At 51.9% G+C, this 5,216-nt stretch overlaps 1 protein-coding gene across 1 annotated transcript in view; it reads right to left on the reverse strand.

The window, feature by feature from the left end:
- The window catches only part of MYO1D (myosin ID), a 119,970-nt gene that overhangs the window by 91,181 nt on the left and 23,573 nt on the right, over positions 1–5,216 (reverse strand). The gene's annotated exons all lie outside the window — the stretch shown is intronic.

Raw genomic sequence — 5,216 nt, forward strand, 5'->3', positions numbered from 1 at the left:
ATCAGAAGGTTAAAATGGAAGTGACAATAACAGTGTTTAAGAAAAGCCTGGATGTGGCACCCAGTGCCATGGTCTGGGTGACAAGGTGGTATTAGGTCATAGGTTGGACTCAATGAGCCTCAAAGGTCTTTTCCAGCCCGGCTGATTCTCCCCTCCTTCACACCCTGCCATGACCCCTCACAGGACCCATGTGCTCCCCACTGGAGCTCCACTGGCCTGTGCTGTGCACCCACCCAGCACCACATCCCCCTCCTCCTCTACTTTGAGGATAACAACACCAGTCCTCAGAAAGGATATCAAACCCGTGGAATTCACTGCCCTGTTGGATAGAGCTTTCCCAGCATCACCTCCAAAAACAGCCTGGTCACTCCACCACTTTTACCTGTGCTGAGCCAAGTCAGACACCCCCAATTCCAACACGGCTGAACGATGGAAAAGATGGAGCCCCAAACCCAGCTGCCTCCAGCCACCCCTTCCTCAGACCAAGCACAGGCCACCAGCACATGGGCTCCTCTTCCTGCACCACCGGGGACTTGCAGGGGGCAGGGAAGGCGCAGTGGGGACAGGTGCCTTTACTCCACCCTGCAGAGGTCCTGCCCTGTGCTGCCAGGGCCGACCCTGGATGTCCAGGTGAGTCCCACGGGGTCACACTCCTTTCCCTGCCAGCCCTCCTGCACCCTGAGGTAAACCCCACATAGGTCTGTTGGAGTATTTTGATGTTTACTTTTATTTTTATGAGATTAAAGGCAGTTTTTGTTTAGGCCAATATGATCTGTAACCACACCAGCCTTTGAGGGGGGGTTACAAAGCCTTTAACCTTATGTACTTCCATCCCACTGACTTTTGGAGTCATTTCTTCCTCTTCCTGGTTGGCCTTTGCTATCCCACTTTTAACTTTGCTGGTGTGTGGAAAAGCAATTAATAATCATAGAACCACAAAATGTTCTGAGTTAGACCCCCAAGGACCATCCAGTCCAACTCCTGCACTGACACCCCAGCAATCCCACCCTGGGCATCCCTGGGAACGGTGTCCAAACCACTCCCAGGTGTTCCTGCAGCTCTGGCAGCCTCGGGGCTGGGACCATTCCCTGGGGAGCCTGGGCAGTGCCCAGCACCCTCTGGGGGAGGAACCTTTCCTGATCTCCAGCCTGACCCTCCCCTGGCACAGCTTCATAGAAAGCCCACTGTAGCTTTTCAAATTTTATTCTTCTAACATTAAGAGATAAAACTTTTTAAGTAGCCCTTGCAAAAGGAGCAGCACATCCTGCAGGCTGGCAGAGCCCACCCAGCCTCAGCCTCAGAGAGAACTCCAAGAGGATCCCAGTGAGCTCAGAAGGTCCCAGTATGACCAGAGACCTTCAGAGGACGTCACAGATACACACAAACTGCAGCATTCCAAAGGCAGTTCACAGCCATCTGACATGGGGATAAAGGGAATACACAGCCTGGGTGACAGCATAATGTGACAAAATGTCACCTTTGATAACCACAGCTGATAACCAGGAATGGCCTTTCAGCAACCTGGACCAGATGAAGCCAATGCCTGTGAAACCATCTCTAATGCTGCCCTGAGGAACCTGAGGGATCCCAAAAGGGAAAGCCCAGGAATTCTCCAGAGGAGCCTGTTCTGTTCCAGCACTCCTGGATGGCCTCAAAAACCCACAACAGTAACAAAAGGGAGGAATGATCTGGGGGAAAAAAGGGATTAATTTAGTCAGAACAAATGCAAAGTTCCACATTTAGCAAGCAGAAAGAGTTGGTCAATAAAGAATGAAAAACTGATTTGACTGTGGGGCTAAAGAGATCCAGGTGTTCCAGCCAACCTGAGGCAAGTCCATGTTTTTCTAGGAAAGGGCACAGGAAAATTGCAAGACAAAAAACCCAACAAATTTCTAGTTCTCTGAGCATCTCACAGAGCCAGGGCACTGCAGTTCAAGTGGGAATGTGAGTCAGTGCAGGAAAGAAGAAGAAAAATCAAAAATCCAGCAAATGTGACTCAGAGGAATTGAGGGTTTAGCCCAGAAGGACCAAGGAGGCACAGAACCCCCCTGATGGGAGATTTTGTGTATTTAAAGGATAGATACGAGGAAATGCAAATGTTCAAAGAAGTTGAATATAGGACAAAGAAGTCATGGCTTTAACCACAGTATAAAAATTCAAATTAAGCTTCAGAAAAAGGAGGAGTGAGAACAGAATGCCTGTGGGAAGGAGGGAACGTCCACCCGTGGGGAGAAGAGCCTGCAAAGGGAAGATACAGGCAGAGGTGTCCTCAAACAGGAGGTGAATTAGGTGCACTCCCAAGGTCCCCCTCAGTCCTATTTTCGATGATTTGTCTATGATTCAGCCTTATTTCTATGATTTGAGGTCACTTACCTAATCTCAGGATAATTTTAAAGGCCCCAAATTGCCATTTCCCTTCAGTAATTCTGAGGGAACAGGATCATCCGTGGCTGTCCTGGCTAGCCCTGGCACAACCTGCAGCTTTGCAGCACCATGGAGCAGCCCATGGATCCTCCACTCCCTGATGAGTGTGAGCCACGAACGGGCCAAGAGAGGGAGGCCTCGGAAAGCAGAGCCTCCTATCCTGAAAGCTGAGACAGGCCTCTGGATCTTCCAGGGAGAGTGTTGGGCTGGAAGGTTTCCCTGCTTTCCTAAGGATGGGATCAGCAGCACCAGGCTGTGATTTCTCCAGGAAATGTCCCTGCAGTGGGAATAGACAGCAAAAGCTGAGCCAAGCACCCACAAGGAGCTGGCAGCATCCTGGCACTGCCCACCCTCCCGGCAGCAGCCCAGGAGCAGGGATGGGTGTGAGGAGTGCGGGAGAAGCAGGAGGATGTGTGGGCAACATCCGTTCCTGCAGCACCTCCCTTCTCCCAGCCACTCCAGCGCTCCCCAAGTGCGTCAGGAACTGCTCATTCCCAGCCTTGTCTGGCTCCTCTCCCTGCACACAGGGAACTGGGAGCACTGGGAACACGGGGAATCTGTGCCCAGCTCCCAGCACACCGGCCGAGCCTGCGGGCAGAGCTCTCCTCGTCCGGCTCTTCCTCAGAGCAGGGGGCTCAGACAAGGAAGGAGCACCAAGTACACGGCTTCCCCAGGGCCAGGTTGGACGGGCTTGGAGCAATCTGGGATAGTGCAAGGTGGCCCTGCCCATGGCAGGGGGGGAATGAGATGATCACAACAGCTTCCCAGGGAACAGTCAGGGCCCAAGGAGCTCCAGGAGTGTTTGGACAACGCTCTCAGGGATGCACAGGGTGGGACTCTTGGGGTGTCTGTGCAGGGCCAGGAGTTGGATCAAAGATCTTTGAGGGTCCCTTCCAACTCAGGATATTCCGTGATTCTGAGATGAACTTTGAGGTCCCTTCCAACCCAAACCATTCCATGATGATTTCATGATGTGACACCAGGCAGCTGAGCAACAGCTCCATTCTGTGCAAGGTCTTCTCCAAGGTCACCACCACCGAGCACTTTCCTCTGCCACGGCAGTTCAGAGACTCACAGAATTATTAAGGCTGGAAAAAGCCTTTAAGATCACCAAATTCAACTGCTGACCCAGCACCACCATCAGTTCACCACAAAACCCTGTCCTCAAGTCCTACATCTACAGATTTCTGAACACTTCCAGGGATGGGGACTCCACCACTGCCCTGGGCAGCTGTGCTAGGGCTGGAGAACCCTTTCAGTAAAAAAAGGTTTCCTGATATCCGAGGGTCCCTTCCAACTCAGGATATTCCGTGATTCTGAGATGAACTTTGAGGTCCCTTCCAACCCAAACCATTCCATGATGATTTCATGATGTGACACCAGGCAGCTGAGCAACAGCTCCATTCTGTGCAAGGTCTTCTCCAAGGTCACCACCACCGAGCACTTTCCTCTGCCACGGCAGTTCAGAGACTCACAGAATTATTAAGGCTGGAAAAAGCCTTTAAGATCACCAAATTCAACTGCTGACCCAGCACCACCATCAGTTCACCACAAAACCCTGTCCTCAAGTCCTACATCTACAGATTTCTGAACACTTCCAGGGATGGGGACTCCACCACTGCCCTGGGCAGCTGTGCTAGGGCTGGAGAACCCTTTCAGTAAAAAAAGGTTTCCTGATATCCAATCTAAACCTCTCCTGGCATGATTTGAGGCTGTTTCCTCTTCTCCTGTCACTTGTTACCTGGGAGCAGAGCCCCACCTGGCTGCACCCTCCTGTCAGGGAGTTGGAGAGATCATTCTTTTCAACTCAACCCATCCCAGTGACACTTGTTCCCCTTTTCTTAAGGAGAAGGTGACACATAATAAGTTGGTACAATTTTAAGAGATTTAAGATATTTCTATATTCACTTTTTTGGCTTTCTCCTGGAAATCCTCTCTGCATGGAAGGTGAGAAGGTTTCCAAGGCTTTTCATTCCCTCAAGAGTCTCCTGGCAGCTCTCAGAACTTGCTGTGGGCATGGCTGCCCTGATCTGCTAAAACCTGGCTCCCATGTGACTGGGAATGAGCTGCTTAGGGAAATGCAGGATACACAGAGAACTCTGAATTACACCTGGACTTGGATGCTGGGAAAGAGCCCAAAGCTGTGAAGGTGAATGGGCAGCATTTTTCCCCTTCCCCTCCTGCTGATCTTCACCCTGGGCCACTTCCCCACCCACACCATGAGGGGCAAACCTCACTCAGTGTCAGGAGCAGGGTCACCAACACCAGATGGTGCTGGGCCAGGCCAGATCTGCCCTGTGCTGCATCTGATGGCAGGATGAATATAAATCATCTAAATCCCTTGATGGGGTTGATATCACAAATATTCCACATTCAATCCACAGAACTGCAACACCTTGGGAACAGAGCATCCAAATGAAAGGAACATGGAACGGTTTGGGTTGGAAGGGATTGTGGAGATCACCCAGTGCCACCCCCTGCCATGGGCAGGGACACCTCCCACTGTCCCAGGCTGCTCCAAGCCCCATCCAGCCTGGCCTGGGACACTGCCAGGGATCCAGCAGCAGCCCCAGCTTCTCTGGACATGCCATTAGGAGCGTGAATTCCAGGAAGTGTCACTCGTTCACTGCTGACACGACAGCAGCCAGTTCTCAGCTGTTCCTCACCGCTGCCACAGAACCCCCCAGCACAGGCTGGGCTGTCAGGCACAGCTCTGCCACTCAAAAATGCCAAACCCCTCGAATACGTGACTTCAGGTCCAGCACAAAGGGCCGTGACTGTGCCTGCGTTTG

Source organism: Corvus brachyrhynchos, unplaced genomic scaffold (assembly GCF_000691975.1).
Source record: "Corvus brachyrhynchos isolate BGI_N302 unplaced genomic scaffold, ASM69197v1 scaffold479, whole genome shotgun sequence".
NCBI classification, from domain to species: Eukaryota; Metazoa; Chordata; class Aves; order Passeriformes; family Corvidae; genus Corvus; species Corvus brachyrhynchos.